Raw genomic sequence first — 23,397 nt, forward strand, 5'->3', positions numbered from 1 at the left:
ATCTTCATAATACTTTTAATGGTCTGAAAGTATTTTTATTTTTTAAAAATGTACATGACTACTGTCTACTGACTAGAATTTAGGGTCTGTGAAAGCAAAGACTTTTTTATTCTGTTCACTATCCCAGTGCTTAGAAAACTGCCTAATTCTAATAGGACTTCAGCAAATATTTGCTTAGTGAGTGAATACTGACTCTTAAATATTTTTAATTCTATGGTTCATGCTTTCTCTCATAACATTTCATAATTGCAAATTATAATTCTCCAGGCTAGCTAAGAACTACAGTAGTGCAGTGACATTCCCAAAGAAAGAAGGAGTAATTGTGACTGCTACATTTTAAGATGACAATTTGACTGAGTCTTGGAGAATGACCATATTTTTGACTTGAGGAAACCAGGCACATGAGGATGAGACAGTTTATTGTTAACATCTCTCATGCAGACATCAGGCAGGGGGTAGAGGGGAAAAAAGCCAGGATTTCTGACATACCCCTACCCAAACATTCACACATTCTAGATTTGAAGAAAAATGGAAATACTCAAGAATATGGTAAAAACATCAAACAAGTAAAAGTCAATGACACATATTATAAAATATGTCATGATTTAATTCATCTAGTCTTGACATTCTGGCATGTTGGTTATATCAGCATTAATACAGATTTTATTTCCTTGGCTCACATATTACTAATCCTACATTTGCTTTGATAATCCAACAGTGGTATATTGTGGTTCCTTTCTCAGTAACTTTGGGCTTCTAAATTCTGATATTCAAATAATGATCTTTTATTAAAAATTTTACTTAAATTTTTCTAATTAATAAAATACAGGAGTCAATATCTTGTATCACCAAAGCTTCTACCCATTTTATCTATGAATTGCCCCTCTATTGTCTCTTATCTGGTTAAGAATACTAGGAAAAATTGGACAATAATTACTTGTTTCCCAAGGTTAAAAATTTGTTAGTACCATGGACAGCATCAAATCACAGCTAAAACCTTTAGCTGTATTAGACCAAACAACTCACTTGCCCTATCCTTCTTTTCCTTTAGCTCAATTCTACTTTCCTCTAACACAGATTCTAAATGTGTGTTCTCTCAAACTTGCCTCATTGAAGCCACACAAAAAATAGTTTAATATCATGTCTTACCAGCTTAATTGCCCTTGGTTAGTTGTATTGTTTGTATCCTATGCTTTAGACACTTACTTTGCAGTACCACATTAGATTTTAAAAATGTACAATTCTTAACAGGAAAATGCTAAATAAATGGGCACCAATATAAGTTATTTCAACCAATAGACAGTATTAACTGTTTAACATGGTAAGTTCTTAGCAAAGATGCTAGTGAGAGAGAAAGGGAGGGAGATAGGAAAGAAGATAAAATGAAGTGGAGGGGGAGGATGGAGAGGAAGAAGGGAATGAGAGAGACATGAAGAGAAATAAAATATACAATCTCCACTGACAGCAGGAACTCTTACGATAAAGAGAAGATAGACATATGCACAATTATCTATCATATTGGATAGTCTATGATTAATATTATGTTAAAAAGGCAATGAATTTACTATGCTATTAATAAATATGCATCCTTTACAGTTGTATATAATTTTAAAGCACAGATTGCTTTTACGTATACTAAAAATTTAATTTAAAAATTTTACAACAGCTCTGTGAAATCAATATCATAGATGACATACTTTATTTTAGACATAAGAGGAAACTGATGTCAGTGAGATCAAATGACTTGTCTCGTTTTTCAGAACTACCAAAGAAGAGATTTGGTCCTCAGTCTTAGTCTTACTATAATACTTCCCAATATATGCCTACTTTTCATCATGCATTCCTTCTGTGATGTTTTATTCATATTTTAGCTTCAAGCATTTTGCTTATCAGTTTATCATCAACAGTGCCCCCCCCCCCCCATTCCAAGAATGGGAAAATAATATCAGTCTTGGTTTGTGAAAACTTGTGCAATATAGCCTTTATAAAAACATAAAACAAACTATATTTACTTTTCCAAGACCACATGAGTTCACTAAATAAACTTTTAATTAGTGTCTATAATGTGCAAGACACTGTGATAAGCACTAAGATTGGTGGGTTGAACAAAACAGAGTCTCTCATCCTTAAAATCTTCCTTAAGATGAGAGATCATCCTTAAGATAAATATGACGAGACAAAGAATGTCATTAATCTGCTATTATAGCAATAAGCACAGAGTGTGAATTAGAAAAGACAAAGCATGAGTTATAACTCAGCACAGATGGCACTCTGAATTTGTACAGCTCTGAGACTGAGTAAACTTCTTGGTTTTGTGTTCAGTAACCTCACTTGTCTCACCCTAGTCCTAACTTTGGTGGCAGTGATGCCAATTAGGTAATATTGCAACCTGGAACACAAATGTATATAAAACATCAGCTTAAGTTTTTGAAGCTAGTGGGGGTAATGGAGTTCCAACTGAGTTATTTAAAATTCTAAAATATGATGCTGTTAAAGAGCTGCACTCAATATGCCAGCACAATTGGAAAACTCAGCAGTGGCCACAGGACTAGAAAAGGTCAGTTTTCATTCCAATCCCAAAGAAATGCAATGTCAAAGAATGTTCAAAATACTGTATAAATGCACTCATTTCACATGCTAGCAAGGTAATGCTCAAAATCCTTCAAGCTAGGCTTCAACAATGTGTGAACTCAGAACTGCCACATGTACAAGCTGGATTTAGAAGTGACAGAGAAACTAGAGATCAAATTGCCAAAGTCCATTGGGCCATAGAAAAAGAAAGGAGATAAAAAAAAAAAAAAACCTGCTTCTGCTTCATTGACTATACTAAAATATTGACTATATGGATCACAATTAACTGTGGAAAATTCTTAAAGAGATGGGAATACCAGACCACCTTACCTGTTTCTTGAGAAATCTGAATGGAGGACAATAAACAACAGTTAGAACAAGACATGGAACAAAGGACTGGTTCCAAATTGGGAAAAGAGTAAGTCAAGGCTGTACATCGTCTCCCTGCTTTTTAAACATATGTAGAGTATATAATGCCAAAGGCCAGGCTGGATAAATCACAAGCTGGAATCAAGATTGTTGGGAGAAGTATCAGCAACCTCAGATAGGCAGATGATACCACCCTAAGGGAAGAAAGGGAAGAGAAACTAAAGAAACTCTTGCTAAGAGTGGAAGAGGAGAGTGAAAAAGCTGACTTAAAACTCACCATTCAGAAAATTAAGATCATGGCACCCAGTCCCATCACTTCATAGAAAATAGATGAATAATAAGTGGAAATAGTGGCAGATATTATTTTCTTGGGCTTCAAAATCACTGTGGATAGTTACTGCAGCCATGAAATTAAAAGATGCTTACTCCTTGGAAGAAATGCTATGACAAACCTAGAGAACATATTAAAAAGTAGAGACATCACTTTGTCAACAAAGCTATGGTATTTCCAGTAGTCAAGTATGGATGTGAAAGTTGGTCCATAAAAAAAGCTAAGCACTGAAAAATTGATGCTTTCAAACTTTGGTGCTGGAGAAGATTCTTGAGAGTCCATTGGACAGCAAGGAGATCAAAGAAGTCAATCGTAACAGAATCAACACTGCATATTCATTGAAAGGATTGAAGCTGAAGCTGGAGCTCCTATACTTTGGTCACCTGATGTGAAGAGCTGATTCATTGGAAAAGACTCCAATGGTGGGAAAGATTGAGGGCAGGAGGAGAACGGGGCAATAGAAGATGAGATGGTTGGATAGCGTTCTGACTCAATGGATATGAGTTTGAGCAAACTACAGGAGATAGTAAAGGACAGGGATGTCTGGCATACTGCTTTCCATGGTGTTGGAAACAGGCAGATACAACTTAGCTACCAAACAACAACAACAACACATTTTCAAAAAAGGTAGTATAATAAGGAGTAAAAGAAACAATGCAACAACTTAAGTTATACATTGATCAACTTATCGATAATCACACTTTCCTTTTCCCACCACTGAGTCCAGGTTTACCCTACCCTCTGCCAATCCCCTGGATGAAACTTTTTCCTTACAGAGTTATTTCAATATTTATTATAAAATACTTTATCTTTATTGGGTTGTCAAAGTTTTATTCACTAAGTCTATTTTCTAAAAGAGTGCTAAAGTAGCCCTAATAACTCATTGAGTGCCAAATCAGATTCCTCCTTTTCCCCATTGGGTAGGGGCCTTTTAATTAATATAGTCAAGTCCCTTGTAACAATCACCTTCTCTGTCAGCTAGGTAGTGTAGGTAACAGAAAAGATCAGGGTATTTTCTTGGCTTTTAAGCTAATAGAAACGTGCCTATTCTCCTTGAGGGAAAGATTACTTTCTTAAGGAAAATAATCATTAAGATCCAAAAATCCTCTAAGCGAGTTACAGGGTATACTATCGAGAATGGTTTCTTTTACTTCTACTGTTAGGTTCCTATTTGGCTTTGGCAAAAAATGACACCTTAGGATGGTTTTTGGTTTAAGTCACATATTACATCGAGTAAGACAGCAATCATATTTGTTTCCTTCCAACTAATACTATAAATAAGCTTTAAATAGTATCATTGGCAGCAGGGAATGAGACTATGCATGAGCTCTACAACTCTATTAAGCTATATGTTTATGGATGAAGGATTACATGGTAAGATAAAAAAAATTGCTTAAGCATAAGCTTTTTTTCATTGAATTTGCCATTTAATGAGCCTCTTAGTTGGAAAAGATGCTATATGAGACACCAAGGTATTAAGAATGGTATTCTGTATGTCCATAAGAGGTGGTTCTGATAGAGCATGGTAGGCATCAAGTCCCTATCCAGAATAGATTCTCAAATGCCTACTCCCCCCACATACAAATTACTACCATCTCCATGATGGCAGGGATCCAAAGTAATCAACTAGCCATTAGACCACTGGTTACCTCAGGGAATGATGTTTGGCTCAAGTCCATTTCCTGCTGTGTGCAATGCATCGGCAGATGTAGCCTGTGGTTACATCCCTGGTTTTTTAGTTTATAAGTAGGAATGTTATATATAGCAGCTAATACAAACTTAATATTGGTTCTTAATCCTGTGGAGTGAGGGTTATTATGGCTCAGATATATACTGATCCCTACAATTAATATAACTTAGCGGGTAAGACAGGGCACTAGAACAGATAAGAATGTAAGATTGGAAATGAGTTTTAGTGAAGTGATATGTGTATGAACAAATGGGATTTTAGCATATAATACAAGTCAGGATTTTTTTTTTGTAATGTATGCACATTATTCTCCAAAATCACTGCAGATGGTGACTGCAGCCATGAAATTAAAAGATGCTTGCTCTTTGGAAGAAAAGTTATGACCAACCTAGACAGAATATTACAAAGTAGAGACATTACTTTGCCAACAAAGGTCTGTCTAGTCAAAGCTATGGTTTTTCTAGTGGTCATGTATGGATGTGAGAGTTGCACTATAAAGAGAGCTGAGCACCAAAGAATTGATGCTTTTGAACTGTGGTGTTGGAGAAGACTTTTGAGAGTCCCTTGCACTGCAAGGAGATCCAACCAGTCCATCCTTAGGGAAACCAATACTGAATATTCATTGGAAGGACTGATGCTGAACACGAAACTCCAATACTTTGGCCACCTGATGGGAAGAACTGACTCATTTGAAAAGACCCTGATGCTGGGAAAGATTGAAGACAGGAGGAGAAGGGGACAACAGAGGATGAGATGGTTGGATGGCATTAACTGACTCAATGGACATGAGTTTGAGTAAGCTCCGGGAGTTGGTGATGGACAGGGAGGCCTGGCATGCTGCAGTCCATGCGGTCGCAAAGAGTTGGATACTACTGAGAGACTGAACCGAACATATTATTCTCCAACCCAACTATTCAAGAGTCTTTTTATTCAGTGCTAATCTGGTATAGTACTCCTGATATATACTAAATTTAATATGAGTAAGAATCTGTTTCTGAAGCTCCAGTCTATCCTGTTCTGTCTTCCACCTGCATCAAACAATACATTTCCTTCACTGGAACTTTACAATGAGTATTGATATCGTAATCCCCCTCTCTCACTCATGTGGTTACCTTTTGTTTGAAATTTATGATTGTGTAGATGAATTTGGATTTAATTTACTTTATGATAATAGATTTTCCTTTACATTAGCATTCTTATATACCTGTTTGGGTACAATCAATAAAAGGAAATATTGATACAAATGAAAACTTTTTGTCAATTGTAAAGTTTTTGTCAAAAGACTCCTAGAATAAATTCAATATCCAAATTGTACACTGAGAGAAGACAGGATTTTTATGATAATGAAGGATTAGTATCAATGTTGTAATAATAAGAACACTAGCAACCCAGTAGAAAAATATTCAAGAGATGCAAAGATGTAATTCACAGAGAGGGAACTCCTAGCTAGTAAATATTGGAAAACTAAAAGGGAGATGGTTATCCTTATATGCCAATTGATATTCCAACCACACATCATTTGACATCTATTATAATGTAGGATGATATCTTTTTTTTTTTTTTTAGCTTGAACTTTACTATTGAAAATGCCAAGGTCACACTGGACAGATTTCATATGTTTGGGCTATTTAAAGTGTAGGAAGTGTAAGTATATTAGACCCTCATCTTGGAGGAGTAAGTTATTTCATTGTTAGAAGGTAGGGGAGAACAGTTAAGATTTTGCTTAAATCTCCAACACTTTTATTTGTGAACCACATTGTCTGAGAATACTTTCCAAGTATTTGCAATTGGCTGAGGTTTTTCTCCATGGCCTGCTGAGTTCTGAGAAACATGAATCAATAGTCAATTGTTCACAGTAATCAAATTCCACCTGAAAATGTTGTAAAATACAGCTCAACATGAAATGCCATATCTTGTAGAACGGAACCATTTTCAGATTTAATCTTTTTATTACCTACCAAACTGGGAGCATACACACAAACTTTCCTCAGAGCAACAGAAGTCAACATTTTCCTAGTCAACAGGCTTTACTCACAACAACCAACAGAACAAAATGTCAGGTTCACTCGGTCCCTTGAGCACTAAGATGACTTTTTCTAAACCTCTGTGGTGGATTTTTCTTTTTAATCAGGAAGAAAATGATCACTACAGTGGAATGAACAAAAACCAATTTGCTTTTTAAATAGACTGTGGAGTTTTAAGATCAAGAATTTCCTTCTGATCCAACCTAAGCTTATGAATTATATGTCTAATGGGATGATACTGGATTCAGCATGAAATGAGGATTAAAATGTATCTGTTTTATGAAGTTCATAGGTTATCTAAAAATCAACTGTTTCTGTGTAAGGACCTGTAAAGAAGGAGAATTACTTCCAAGTGCAAACCTACAGGGGGAATCACAGCATGCAGGGTGGCCACCTAAAAGTGAACCATAAAATTCTTCCTTTCAATTCCTTCATCTTGCAAAAGAAGAGAAACTCTGAGAATTCTTAAATTCTTGGACTCAGTGCAACCCTGAATCTAATATCCCTTCCATTTCATCAAAGTGATAACAAAGAGTGTGCAGGTTTGTTATCCTCTAGCCTTTGGAATGGCAGTCTATGTTGCCACTTTAAGGCTCACTGCCTGACAAGTGCTCTACATGGAAGAAATTGTCTAACAATGCAACTGGCAGATTTCAGGTCATCACGGCTGACCCCTCAATCTACGGCACCATCAGCATCTCTCCATTTATTAAGTTCTTACCTTTATCTCACATATATGTTGCTTCATTTTTAATTAAATAAAGCCTTCCATAAGCTTTATTTCCTGTTTCTGAAGTCATTATATCTTCCTTTATTTTCATTTTCATCTATTAAGATTGCCTCTTCCTTGCTTTTTACCTAGCACGTTGCCTCTCTTTTTAAAATTATTGTTATTTTGTTTTGTTTCTTTGCTTATTCATTCCCTACTCCATCCCAGATTTAAGAGTCAGGTCCAATATGATTCCATTTTTTAGTAGTGCTTTTGCCTCAAGACTTTTAGCATCACCTTTTTGCTCACCCCAGGCTGGAAAGGTCATTGCTTTGAGCTTCCTCATCAACCACTATTATCTCCACTGTTGCAAATGTGATGTAACTATTCATGCAGTTACCCACCCCACCTTCCCCCTTATACCATGAGCTCCTTAGAGGCAGGGAAAGGATCTGCTTTCTTCACTGTTGCACTGTCTTGCAAAGTTCCTGGTACAGATATGTGTGTTCTTTGAATGCACCTGTTAATATACTTACTTGTACGGTGGGATAATCCGGGAGCTATAAGGCCTCCTTCATTTTTCTTGAAGCTCACAACAGAGCTAGGAATACTGTGCTAAAATCTTCTCTTACTGTCCCTCCTGGGATATACCCACCTGAGTCCCCCATTGGGTGAGGTGAGTTAGGAAAGGGTCCTTAGTTACCTACAGGGTTAAGTATTTTGGACTCTAGGTTTGGCATGGGTCTATCCCATTAATTTTTATCAGACTGTGCAGGTATTCTGAGTGTTAGCATCTTAGCAACATGCTGGGAAGTCACAGAGACAATCTAAAGGAATCATTAACTCATATGAGTTAAAAAGGGGAGCATGAGGTTGAAAGGCAATGAGGGTAGAAACTGGAAATGTCATCAGAGGATAAGAGATTGAAACTGATCAGTGGGAAAGAGTTAGTCACATGACTGAGGGATTAATTTCTTTTGTGTATTTTAGGGACTTCCCTGGAGGTACAGACGATAAAGAATCTGCCTGCAATGCATTGAGATATGGGTTCAACCCCTGGGTGGGGAAGATCCCCTGGAGAAGGGAATGGTTTCCCCACTTCAGTATTGTTGCCTGGAGAATTCCATGGACAGAGGAGCCTGGTGGGCTGCAGTCCTCGGGTCATGAACAGAAGGACGTGTCAGGGAACCTGGTATCCTATAGATCACATTGGAGGGGTCTTTGAGGTTCTGGAAAGATCTCATGATGACTTTTTCTCTCAGCTATTTAGTTTCAAGGCAGTTCCAATGAGAGATTCCATTAACCCCAGATCTTTGGCTTGTTTGTTTTTTAATTCTTTGTTTTGGTCTTTTTTTTTTTTTTTTTTTCTTCTTCAAAGGCTACTCGCCAACTGGGAGAAGAAAACAGAAATGTACAAAGAGATAAAATATGCATTTTGTAATACTTTGCCTCTCCTATCTCATAACTTATATTTTAGTTCTGTCATGTTTTCATTTATCCTAGGAATAAATTACTGGTGTTCCCAGGGGAGTCTTCAGTGTCTCATAGAGTTCTCCCTCAAAGACACTGAAAACCAAATAAACAACAATAACCTCAAGAGATAGGATGATGTCTCATGCCTCTGGCATAAAAAAAACTTGATAAAAATTTTTCTCCTCCTTCCCCACTCCTTAACCATCTGTCCCAAAACAAATCCCTTGAATGTCCAATCACTGAAACCAGTGGACTTTTCCAGATCCTCGTCATGATTATTCCCTCTCTGAATTATCATTGAATCAGCACAGTCCCTGACATACAGTAGGGATTTAATAAGTAGACAGACTCTCTCTACCCTTTACCTTCACATGAAAACTAAATTAGGTCTCTTCTTACTTGTCCAAACTTTGCTGTCTTTGTTTCTCCTTCAGACCTGCATATTGATTATGTCTTTAAAGTCCTGTCTTTACCAGTTATAAAACAGGGAAAAGTCTTGCTTGTCAATCCCATTAAAAAAAAAAAAAATCCTGGATGAAAGAAAGTGAAAGTGTGAGTCACTCAGTCGTGTCTGACTCCTTGTGATCCCATGGACTGGTCCCCACCAGGTTTCTCTGTCTATGGAATTCTCCAGGCAAGAATACTGCAGTGGGTTGCCATTTCCTTCTCCAGGGGATCTTCCTGACCCAGGGATCGAATCTGGGTCTCCTGCATTGCAGACAGATACTTTACTGTCTTAGTATCAGGAAAGCCTAAAAAATCCTGGACAAGAGCACTATATTTCCAAGCTTTCATTGAAATTAGTCTGGGGATTGACGTCTGACTAGATTCTGGCTTATAGACTATGTGTGAAAGTTATGTAAGTTTCTTTCAGTCCTAGCTACAAAATTCTGGCTTGAATATCCCTTTCTCTCTTCTTTTTTTCCCAGGAATGAGCATATAAAACAAGTGTTAAAAATGGTAATGCATGGAAGGAGCCTAAAGCCCTGAGTGTCTTCCTGGAAAAGTCACCCAGAGTTAGAGTTCAGCAAAAGTTGGCTGTAACTTGTACAAGGAATACTTTTTCTGCTGTGTTAAGCTGCTGAAAACTAAGATCATGGCGTCCAGTCTCATCACTTCATAGAGACTAGAAAGGGAAAAGTGAAAGCAGTAAGAGACTTTATTTTCTTGGGCTCCAAAATCACGGTGGATGATGAATGCAGCCATGAAATTAAAAGACTCTTGCTCCTTGAAAGGAAAGCTATGACAAACTTAACATATTAAAAAGCAGAGACATCATTTTGCCAACAAAGATCTGTATAGTCAAAGCTATCATTTTTTTCAGTAGCCACGTATGGATGTGAGAGTTGGTCTATTAAGAAGGCTGAGCACTGAAAAATTGATGCTTTCAAATTGTGGTGGTGGAGGAGACTCTTGAGAGTCCATTGGACTACAAGGAGATCAAAGCAGTCAATTTTAAAGAAAATCAACTCCGAATACTCACTGGCAGGACAGTTGCTGAAACTGAAGTTCTAATACTTAGACCATTTTATGCAAAGAGCTGACTCATTGGAAAACACCCTGATGCTGAGAAAGATTGAAGGCAAAAGGAGAAGGTGGTGGCAGATGATGAGATGGTTAGATAATGTCTCTGACTCAGTGGACATGGATTTGAGCAAACTCCAGGAGATAGTGAAGGATGGAGGAGCCTGGCATGCTGCAGTACATGGGATTGCAAAGAGTCAGACATGACTTAGTGAATGAAGAATAATAACAACAAGTTGTTGAGATTTGGGGGTTGTTTGTTAATTCTTAGTTAATTGCTTTGAGCTTAGACAAATTACTTCCTTCTGAAGCTAATTTTTAAAAATAAATGTCAGAAGAAATCATATAAATCCTACATACTTTGTTGTAGTAAGGATTTAGAAAGAAAATACATTTAACAGGTTAGTGCAATGTAGTTCAAGCACCAATACTATTAGCCATACCTGCTTCATATTCAGTGGGGCAAAGGTGCTAGTTCTTTCTAATATCCACTATGAGCTGTCCACTGTGTCACATCCTTCCTGTGTTTAATGATTCCTCACTGTGACCCTAGGAGTGAATATTACTGTCCCAATTTTGCTAAACAAGAACACTGAGAGTGTGAGAAGCTAAGTAACTTGCCAAAGTGACATAGCCAGAAAGTGTTGCGGTCCAGATTCAATTCAAGCCAAGGTTTATCTCTCTGGTTCCAAGCTCTTAACCTTCATGTGATATTCATAAGTGGTGGTTATCACTGTGGAACTTTTCCTTGGCTTTTTTCTACTTCCATATGCTCTACATGCTGACTTTCTAGCAGTGAGTTCAAAGATCACATCAACAAGAATGGCTCTTGGAGTTGTGTTTTAATTTCCAAGTTCTCCCCTAATCCATAGACCTCATTGCCAACTTCAGACTGTGTATATATATCCCTAGATACCCAGTCACTATCTCAAACTCAGTATATCCAAAAAAATTTCACCATTATTTCTATTTCTTTTTCTTTCTTATTTCCTTAAACATTAGTGAAATATTTTTAGGCTCTTAGACTCAACATTTCAAAGGTTTCTCTGATTTCTTGAACTATCTTGTGTTTGTCTTATTCTCCAAGTTATGTTGCATCCATCCTTGCATCTTTCAACTTTTTTCTGTCCCATAAATACCAAGGGAATATCAATAATTTTAAGCTCAATTTGGATCATTGCAGTAGCCTTACAACTACTAGTAGTCTCCTCATTCCGGGGCCTTCTCCTTTTGTAGCATCATACATACTATTCCTATGGATCAACTCACCTCCCTTCCTCACCGTCCTCTGTATAATGGGCTCCGGTTTCATCCATCTCATTAGAACTGATTCAAATGAATTCTTTTTAATGGGTGAGTAATATTCCATGGTGTATATGCACCATAGGTGGGAATGCAAACTAGTACAGCGACTATGGAGAACAGTGTGGAGATTCCTTAAACAACTGGAAATAGAACTGCCACCTGGTTTAATTTCAGCCCCATGAAATTACTTATGCAAACTTGAGCAACTTACCTTAGGAAACTTCTAAGGAGTCTAAGGGGAATAAGTAAGGCAAACTGTAAAATTCTTACTACAATGTCTAGTTAGTTCAGTTCAATTTAGTCACTCAGTTCTGTCCAACTCTTTGTGACCCCATGGACTGCAGTGCACCAGGCTTCCCTGTCCATTACCAACTTCCGGAGACTGCTCAAACTCATGTCCATTGAGTCGGTGATGCCATCCAACCATCTCAGCCTCTGTTGTCCCCTTCTCCTCCTGCCTTCAATCTTTCCCAGCATCAAGGTCTTTTCCAATGAGTCAGTTCTTCGCATCAGGTGGCCAAAGGGCTGGAGCTTCAGCTTCAGCATCAGTTCAGTTCAGATCAGTTTAGTCACTCAGTCATGTCTGACACTTTGCAACCCCATCGACTTCAGGATGCCAGGCTTCCCTGTCCATCACCAATTCCCAGAGCTTTCTCAAACTCATGTCCATTGAGCTGGTGATACCATCCAATCATCTCGTCTTCTCTTGCCCTCTTTTCCTCCTGCCTTCAATCTTTTCCAGCATCAGGGTCTTTTCAAATAAGTCAGTTCTTCACATCAAGTCACCAAAGTATTAGAATTTCAGCTTAAGTGTCAATCCTTCCAATGAATATTCAGGACTGATTTCCTTTAGGATGGACTGGTTTGATGTCCTTGCAGTCCAAGGGACTCTCAAGAGTCTTCTCCAACACCACAGTTCAAAAGCGTCAATTCTTCGGTGCTCAGCTTTCTTTATAGTCCAACTCTCATATCCACACATAACTACTGGAAAAACCATAGCTTTGCTAGTACATAGCAAGTGTTCAGTAAAGGTCAAATTATGATTAATTCATTCACTTACATTACATGTTCAGAGAGAGTGATGATAAAAATGGTTAGTCTAATGATAAACTCAGTCATTCAAAAGATTTTAACAAGAGTTGATTATGTGCCCAATACTATATAAGGCACTGGATGTGCAGTAGAGAACAATACAGAGATGACACCTGCTTTCAGGAACCTACAGTTCAATGACAGAGACAGACATGAAAATTTATCCCACAGGTTAATCCATTATTAAAAATTGTGCGAAGAACTTGAATGCTCTATGAGAGAAATAGTGAGATGTGCTAGTTTACACTGGGAGCAGGCAGAGAAAGACTCCTTGTGTAGATTCCATGTAAGATCACCTGTGGAGAAAGAGGACGCAGCCATGTGACAGTAAGGTAGAAATGTTTTGAGTGGAGGTGTAACTGGGTAGGACACTGAGGGGAGAACCCCCACCACATTCTCTGCCTGCCTCTTAACTGTAGAAAAAATTAGCCTCCTAGGCTGTCCCCTATTTTCAAAGAGTAAATTTAATCAGAAAAGAGAGAAAATACAGAGGGAGGGGAAAACAGTCAGGAAGGATAAAATAAAAATAGTTTAGCCATAAAACAAAGTCAAGCACCTTTATTTCTTCCTCAGGGGTTATACATAATATATTTTTAAAATATTTATTTATTTGGCTGTGTCAGAACTTAGCCAAGGCAGGCAGGTTCAACAGCTGCAGTGCGTGGGCCTAGTTGCTCCACAGCATGTGGGATCTTGGTTCACCGATCAGGGATCGGACTCATGTCCCCTGCATTGCCAGGTGAATTCTTAACCACGGGACCACCAGGGAAGTCCCTAAACATAATATTCTGAGCCACGTCCTTTGAACTGTTTCGCAGATACTGAAACCCTCACCAGGTGGAAGAAGTTAACTGTATGCTGCCCCCAAGTGTGCAGGCTTCCCAGGTGGTGCTAGTGATAAAGAACCCCCTTGCCAGTACAGGAGACGTAAGAGATGTGATGCGGGTTCGATCTCTGGGTTGGGAAGATCCCCTGGAGAAGGCCATGGCAACCCATTCAGGTATTCTTGCCTGGAGAATCCCATGGACAGAGGAGCCTGGCGGGCTATCGGCCATGGGACTGCACAGAGTCAGACGTGACTGAAGTAACTTAGCACACATGCACGCCCCCAACTGTGTAGACCCCAGATTGCTTGGAACCAGATTGCCTGAACCCCAGATCGTTTGGTTGTTGCTGTTGACTCCTGATTACCTCACCACCAACCAATCAGGAGAATGTGCATGATCTGATCACCCACCTCACAACTGCCCCCTCTCCCCACACCCTCTCTCTAAAAACCTTTCCCTGCAAGTCTTTGGGGAATTCAGGTCTTTTAAATACTAGCTACCTGGACTCTTTGTTTGATGCCTGCAATAAATGCAATTTCCTTCATCATAGCCAGATGTCAGTAGATTGCCTTTCCTGTGCATGGCCAGGGGACCAAACTTGGTTCAGTAACAGAAGGATGAGCATGTGTACAAGGTAGAGGCTGCAGGCAAGCCGGAAGTAGGCTGTAGGAAGAAGAAAGAATGGAGAATAAAAAACGAAGTGGGAAGAAGAGTGAAGAAAAATTTTTCCACATGCTCTTCATTTTCCTTGTAGTGACCTCCCCCCCGCCCCAACACCTCTCCACCACCTCCAACCTGGCCTCATATTTATCTACCATCCTTTCTCAAACATGGAACCACAGATCATGGACCTCCCTAGAATGAATAGCCTGAAGTCTTTTCTCCTTCAGAGAACTTAGAGGATTCTGCTGCATGGTTTCCTATCTCCTGGGTCCAGAGCATACCCCATCATCACCTTTTTCAAGTTTATTTATAATTATAAATTGATTAATCTCTCTCCCCCACTAGACAGTAGATTTCAGATTTCTAGTCTATCTGTAGTAACTATTGAATCCTGGCACATGAGTGGATAGCTTCTTGGGAAACACAGAAAGACACACCAACCTCTTAGAAAAGGATTCCCATTTTCTGGCTTCTGTTCCGCTCTTGTGTGGTTAGAGACCCCATTCCATCTCTTCTGTCTCAGCTTCTCACTCAGAGGAATGAGAGGGTTTTATGTTCTCTGTGCTTTCTCTTCTAATCCAGCATCACATGTTTTTATGAAAATCCGAGAGTGTTATTAAAATGCAAGATGTGAGCTCAGAGTCACGCATCCAAAGAACACGTGTTCTCAAGTTTCCACTACAAGCTAGAGGTAGTGCTGGCAACAGCATCCACGGCTTCCCACCCTCAGACTGAGCCACTTCCCTCCCTGGCACTTAGCCTCTCACTTTCTTGCTTGATTCAGCAACATTTTAAAATATTAGATTAAATTCTTGAAGTTTTACAATAATTTTTCTAAACATTTAAATATAGCTCAAGGTCTAAAGCACTACACTTACACACTAAATTAGTTTGCAATTTTCTCATTTATTAATATTTGTTTGTATTTATTTGTTAGGTGCTCTTTAAATGTTAGGTGTGAAACTAGCAACAGGGAATACAGAAAAGAATGACATAGATAAAATCTTCATGTCCCTACTTCAAAGGAGCTTAGAGTAAGAGGGTTGTTATTCAGTCACTAAGTGATCACTCTTTGTGATCCCACGGACTATAGCATACCAGGCACCCCTGTCTTTCACTATCTTTTGGAATTCACTCAAATTCGTGTCCATTGAGTCAGTGATGCTCTCTAACCATCTCATCCTCTGGTGCCCCCTCCTCTTTTTGCTTTCAGTCTTTCCCAGCATCACGATATTTTCCAGTGAATTGGTTCTTCACATCAGGTGGCCAAAGTAATGAAGTTTCAGCTTCAGCATCAGTCCTTCCAATGACTATTCAGTGTTCCTTTCCTTTAGGATTGGCTCGTTTGATCTCCTTGCATTCCAAGGGACTCTCAAGAGTCATCTCCAGCACCACAATTTGAAAGCATCAGTTCTTCAATGCTCAGCCTTCTCTGTAGTCCAACTTTCACATCCATACACAACTACTGGAAAAAAACATAGCTTTGACTATATGGACCTTTGTCGGGTTGTGAAGCTTACAAAAAACAAGTGACATTCATAATGACACTCTCTGAGGTAAGTATTATTCTAGAGATTTCAGGGGAGAAGTGGGAGCTGAAGCTAACACAGAAATAAAGGAAGCCTCTGTGAGGAGTCAGCTAGAATAAGTGAGAATGGGGATCGACTGTCATCAAGCTTTATGGCTAAAACTAAGAAGTTACCAAAATTAATCATTCTTGTTTAGAAGACTGCTCTAAAGAAATCAACTTTGCTCAACCTTTTTCCCCCTGAAAGTCCAGAGCTGACTGATTTGCCTTTAGAAGGTATCCCTGGGTCTTGAATCAGGTGTGCATCTCATGTGGGTAAAAAGCTGGAGAAAAGAAAGCCTCTGTTCTGCAGGTTCACGAGGCAAACAGAGATGCCCGAAGGTGCCGCAGCAGGCATTCTTGACTCTCCATCTCAGCCGTGGAAGTAAGACAGATCCATACTTCTATAGATAGGACTGAGTGGGAGGTAGAAAGATGGAGGAATTTACCTACCTGATACATGCAAGAGGGCCTGTGCTTCTCCCTGCGGTATGGAAGGAATGCAGATAGATGGAAGAGAGCTTCCCAAGCAGATATCACTTGCTCTGAGGATCTTTAGAAATCTTTATTTGATATTTCAATAATCAGACCTCTCATTTATCAAACAATATTCTGGCCTCAGGTCTAAGCTCTTTATGTAAATAACCTCATGCAACTTGCACAGCTACTTTATAAATTAGCTACTATTACTCTAGTCAAAGCTGTGGTTTTTCCAGTAGTCATGAAAGGATGTGAGAGTTGGACCAAAAAGAAAACTGAGCATCAAAGAACTGATGCTTTTGAACTGTGGTGTTGGAGAAGACTCTTGAGAGTCCCTTGGGCTGCAAGGAGATCCAACCAGTCCATCCTAAAGGAAATCAGTCCTGAGTGTTCATTGGAAGGACTGATACTGAAGCTGAAACTCCAATACTTTGGCCACCTGATGTGAAGAACTGACTCATTGGAAAAGACACTGATGCTGGGAAAGATTGAAGGCAGGAGGAGAAGGGGATGACCGAGGATGAGATGGTTGGATGGTATCACCAGCTCAATGGACATGAGTTTTAGTAAACTCTGGGAGTTGGTGATGGACAGGGAGGCCTGGCAAGCTGTAGTCCATGGGGTCCAAGAGTCGGACACAACTGAACTACTGAACTGAAAACTGAAACTCTACAATGTACAAGTGTGGTGATCAAGATTTAGAGAATTGGAATGATTTTGTTCATGGTTGTAGCTACCAGTGCATGAGGTTTGTATGACTCCCCTGTCTTTCTCCTTGCTTGCTTATCATTTTTATATTTATTCAGGACACTTTGCATCTTTGCTTTTTAATCTCTGACTGTGTTCATCCTTTGAACTTGAGAACACTCTTGTCTTTAGATGTTACTGCAAGGAACTTTCTCTTGCTTTTTCTCTTTCAGTTCTTATTCTGGATTTTTGATAATATATCATACCACCTGGCATATTATGCATACTTGCTAAGTTGTTTCAGTTGTATCTGACTCTTTGTGACCCCATGGGCTGTAGCCTGCCAGGCTCCTCTGTCCATGGGATTCTCCAAGCAAAATACTAGAGTGGGTTGCCATTTCCTCCCATAGGGGATTTTCCCAACCCACGTCTCTTATGTCTCCTGCATTGGCAGGTGGGTTCTTTACCAATGGCACCCCCTCCCCCACCCCGGGAAGCCCATCATGTTATACATTATATCATATAAAGTTATATGAGCTGTAGACTTAATTATGTTGGCCTAGATTCACATGTTTAAGCCCTACCCCAAAGCATAATGATATTTGGAGATGGAGTCTTTTGGGAGGTAAATAGATTTAGAAATAGAAATGATAGATTTAGATAGGACATGAAATGGTACCCTCATGATGGGATTAGTGAAATGGCACCCTCATGATGGGATTATCGGTGTTAAAAGAAGAGATACCAGAGAGCTTGCTCCCTCTTTACTATGTGAGGATACAGCAAAGGCCAACATCTGTAAACTGGAAAGAGAGCCTTTATCAGAACCCAGACATGCTGATGCCTTAGCCTTGGACTTTCAGCCTCTAGAACTGTGGGAAATTAAGTTTCTGTTGTTTAAGTCACCCAGTCTACATTTTATTGTGGCAGAGCAAACAGACTGAAAAAAAAAAATATGTGTCATATAATACCACATATAACATAATTACACATGATGTGCCATATAAAAATATATCATGTTATCTTTATTTTTTGTTAGCCTATTCCTTTTCTGTCCACTCACTTTTTTATTTCTCCACAGAAGCTTGCACATTACTTAGCATATAGTAGGCATATAGTAATATTTGGTGGATGCATAATAATGAATGAATCTAGTCCTGGCCTCTCTGAATAACTCACCACTGTTAGTAAACAGGTTCTCCAACTTGGCTCCACTCTGCTTGATCAGTGTCTGTAGGGAGCCTTCCTTCAGGTCCAGTGCAGGGTTCAACCCACTGGCTTCTCAATTCAACCAATGCATTTAGTCCATGAATATTTGCTAAACTCAGTCCCAGGTCTGCAAGTATTTCTCCCAAGGATCTTGGGCAAGTCATTTCCCTCCTTGAATTTCAGCTGTCATCATCTCCAGATGGAGTGTAATTCGGGACCCCATAAAAATCACCATCTGAGACAAAATGAAAATTGCGAAGGGAAGGATGCATCAGGAAATCTTTCAAGTCAGTAATTCATCCTGGAATAAAGTCCTGATTCTCCATGTCCAGAGCTGTGGGCCATGGGGGCAGAGAAGGCTACTGCCTTTTCTCCAGCTGCTGAGCTCCAAGTCTGGGAAACTTGTCAAACCCAGAGCTATCCTTTGCGATCTCTTTCAAAGGTGCTGCTCATATAGAGGCGCTGTAGATCGATTTGTGGTGCTAAAGTGCTTGCCCCCTTTCCGGAGTGGGCAGTGTCCCTGAATATTTAACAAGGAAAGCAATAGTCTTAAACGGGAGGGTGGAATTGAGTTGGGTGGTTTGGGGCAGCCGCAGCCTGGCTTATAAAACTGAAAAGAGAAGATGGACAATTTTTATTGATTTGGGGCCTATTTTTTCTTTCTTTATTTGCTGCTTTAAAATCTATGTACTTTGCTCCTAGCAGCTTCCTGTCTGGATAATAGAAAAACACTTTCTGTAAGTGGTTAACTTGACAGGTTTTCATTTGTGCTTGGGCTGCCAAGAGTCACTTATGACTCTTATCCTGCACATTTTTTTTACAATCCTCTGTATATCCTGGTTTCATTTGTTCATCCATCCATCCATTCATTCAACTTTGGTTGAGTTCTTACCACGTGCATGAAAAAAAAATACTCTTTGCCCAAAATAAATAAAAGTACAAATTTTTCTGCTTGGAAGAAGCTCCCATAAGGCAAGACACATTGACAATGCACTGTGTGATGTGTTTGAATGTGGTGTGTGCCAAGCCCTCTAGAAATAATAGACACAACTCCGTCTGGCTTGGCTGTCAAAGAAGCCATTTCAGGATATATGTCTCTGGATTGATCTCCACTCTTTATCTCAACACTCAGTAGTCAAACAAGGCAATCACTGAGTAAATCAGTGGTTCTGTTTTCCACCCTGAATTGGTTAGACGAGGCTTTCACAGGTTCCCCAGCATCCTTACAGGGTAAAACTGCACACGGGACTAAGAGGGGCAGCGATTTAGTTCCAGCAACTGTACCAGTGTCACAGAGAACTGGACATCGTTATTCAGAATGCAACTGACATTCTAATAGTCTAATAAACCTATAATTTAGTTCCCCCATTTCTGCTTCTTGCTACCTGTTGCTTGTCCCTAGTACGTCAGCATTTCCACCACTGAAGACTTCTGTTTACTGTCTTTCTTTAGACATGTCTCTACAACTTCCTATTTTTACTGTTAAGATAAACAGATAATATAATTGCTAGTCATAGGTTTGTCGGTCTTCCCTGGGTTGTGATGAGAAAAGAATTGCTGCCTAGGTATTTTATTTTATCTTTTTAAATTAATTAATTTATTTTCATTGGCGGCTAATTAGTTTACAATTTTGTAGTAGTTTTTGCCATACATTGACATGAATCGGCCATGCGTGTACAAATGTGTGACAACCCTGCTCATACCCAGAGTAAAGACATTTAGATAAGGACCCAAGCTTCAGATCCCTGCCCCAAGTTCCTGCTTTTGGATTCCTGGGTCACCTTTCAAAGTTACTTTGTAAGAGCTGAGCCCGTGGAAAGTGAGTCACCTCTGCCCAACCACTTTATAAGTAACAGGGACTTTCTACTTTGCTTTCGATCTCCTGATTGCTTTCTCTTGAGTTAGGACTGACCTTCTTCTGGCTCACTGCACCCCACACACCCAACTCTGGTATCTGTAAGTAATAAATCTTGTGACTTTACTTCCTTCCCATGAGCGTGTTGAAGCTGCATGCCTGCTACATGCTAAGCTACTTCAGTTATGTTCAATTCTTTTGAGATGCTATGGACTATGGCCCACCAGGCTCCTCTGTCCTTGAGATTCCCCAGGCAAGAATACTGGAGTGGGTTGCCATGCTCTCCTCCAAGGGATCTTTCCAACCCAAGGTTTGAACCCACATCTCTTATGTCTCCTGCATTGCATTGGCAGTCAGTTTCTTAACCACTAGTACTGCACACCTTTTATCAAAGTAGGCCCAGGGTTTTCATTTCCCCAAAGTAGGAACTTGAATGCTAAAGGAGCTCCCTGCCAACCCTATGAGGGTGGCTTGTGCCTCTTCATTCAGCAGGTCTTAATTGGCATATCCTTAATTTAACACACCAGTTACAGGGCCAATGAACACATGGGTTTAGGACTAATTTGAATATGAGCCTTATTTCAGCTATCTCCCTTGCAATTCACCACAGTCACACAGATGGTCTTGTTGAAAGTGTTACAGAGAAACAAAGAAGAAAACTTGAAGACTATGGTGAAGCAGATTGGCCAATGACGTGACCAGATCTGTCCTTGCTCAATATGAGTTCATTGTCAGCACCCAGGCTCAGCCCCACTAAATCACAAATCCTTCCTCCAGACTTGCCTCTATTCAGATTTTAGATTAGAACTTCTAAGCAAACAAAAGCATATTCTTGGTGCTGCTAATGTCAACAACTATTCTGGGTTCATTTGGGGGGAAACAGTATTCAGCAGAAATAAAATCTTCAAAAAGAAATTGTGGCAGGATGGGATATTTATGTACCTTTGTTTATTCAGGCTGAATATTAAATATTAGAGGAGCATCTCTTTAGATAATTGCCAATAAGGTTATCTTGAGCTCTTTACCTTGGGACTTATGAAACTTTTGATATGAAGGCTTTTGTTGAAATGGTAGGTACTTTGGAAAGAAACTATTATGACTTTTGCTATGTGAGTAGTTAAAGATCAACCTGTAATCAATATATACCAATAGAAATGTAGTTTCTATGTCACTGAAAGTGAAAGTGTTAGTTGCTCAGCCGTGTACAACTCTTGGCGACTCCATGGACTTTAGCCCGCCAGGCTCCTCTGTCCAAGGAATTCTCCAGGCAAGAATACTGGAGTGGGTGGCCATTCCCTTTTCCAGGGTTCTTCCTGACCCAGGAATTGAACCCAGGTCTCCCACATTGCAGGCATATTCTTTACCACCTGAGCCACCAGGGAAAAATCAATATGTAATCAATATGTGTTAGTCGCTCAGTTGTGTCTGACTCTTTGCAGCCCCATGGACTGTGACCTGCCAGGCTCCTCTGTCCATGGGATTCTCCCGGCAAAAATACTGGAGTGGATTGCCATTGCCTTCTCCAGGATGTAATCAGTATATGCCAGTAGAAATGTAGTTTCTAAGTTAATAGAACAGCTAAAAATCCATTTACCGAGGGGTTTTCTTTGTGTTGTCATGTCCTACTGCTCTCTTCTTGGGAGGAGGGGAAAAGGGTTCCATTTTTTTCTATGAATTTTTGTATTAAGGACACTTAATTCTTTCAATTTTTGTGCAGAAATCTCCAATTATTCTATTATTGAAATGTTCTCTCCAACCATTCCTGTCCCAGCTGCCCCCAGTACATATGAGCTTCTTATTTTACTTACTTTTCTGACAACGGTGTTTTTATCGTTTGATCACTGCTCTGGCTCTCTGGTCTCTTCCTTGATCATGTGAAGGCATGAGAATTTAAGGTCCATTTCAGAAAAGAGTTGTTAAAACAAGGTGCATGTTAAAACAGGGATTTCATTTACCTTCATTTGTAATACTATTAAATACTTAGGCTATAGAAAACCTGGAGTTTTTTCTACTGTAGACTTTGACTAAAGAGTGTAGAGAAGAACCAGTGTAGGCTTTGCACCTAAGAAATTGTTCAAGTTACAATATTCAAAAAAGTTAGTATAGAAGAGCTTGGTTGACCAACAATGAAGGCATTTCTTCTTGTCTTGTCAATTGAGCCAGTGCCTAAATGCTCCAGACTTCCCACCTTCTAATGAGGTAGTTTGATAGTGTGCTTCATATGACAGCCCAGGGGAGAACTGAACTCAATTTTCCACAACAATTAGGTTTTTAAGGAAATTAATTTTAGGGAAGCTTATGTAAAATAACACACTTGTGCCTTATCTTTGGAATTTATGTGATCACAATTTTTTTAAGAGTAGCTGTTCCAAAATCTTTATATATTTATGACTCATTTATAAGCCTTTGTGAAATATGTACTGATATTCTTAATTAAGAATTAGGAAACAAAAGTTCAGAGTGGTTAGCTAATTTATCCAGTATAAAAACTGCTGGTAGTGTGGGGGCCAGGATTTTCATTCAGCTCTGTTAGAAATGTTACATGCTTTTAGCTACAAAGTGGTACATTGCTGCATTGCTGGGCTAAAGGTGGTTAAAGACCTAAATTAAATTCTTGATTCAATAGTCAATTTAAGAATCTCAATTTTATCATGTTCATTAGTAAATATCTTGTTTTTCAGCATTCTGGTGCTTATGCTGGAGAAAAGATTTATATCTTATAAATCACTACTTCTTGTTTTTTCACCATTCATCTTAAGTTCTTAAGGGGCAAGATGATGGAAAATGAAAAAAGAAAAATAGGGAAAAAAGAAAAAGAGAAGGATAAAATCAAGTCTTTTAACAGTGTCAAACCTCAAAGCCATTTTGAAGATGAATGGCATGCTGAAGCCTTCCTGGGTAGCTCAATGGTAAAGAATCTGCCTGCCAATGCAATAGTCCCAGGTTGGATCTCTGGGTCAAGAAGATCCCCTGGAGAAGGAAATGGCAACTCACTCCAGGATTCTTGCCTGGAGAATCCCA

This window comes from Cervus canadensis, chromosome 26 (assembly GCF_019320065.1).
Source record: "Cervus canadensis isolate Bull #8, Minnesota chromosome 26, ASM1932006v1, whole genome shotgun sequence".
In the NCBI taxonomy this organism is placed as follows: Eukaryota; Metazoa; Chordata; class Mammalia; order Artiodactyla; family Cervidae; genus Cervus; species Cervus canadensis.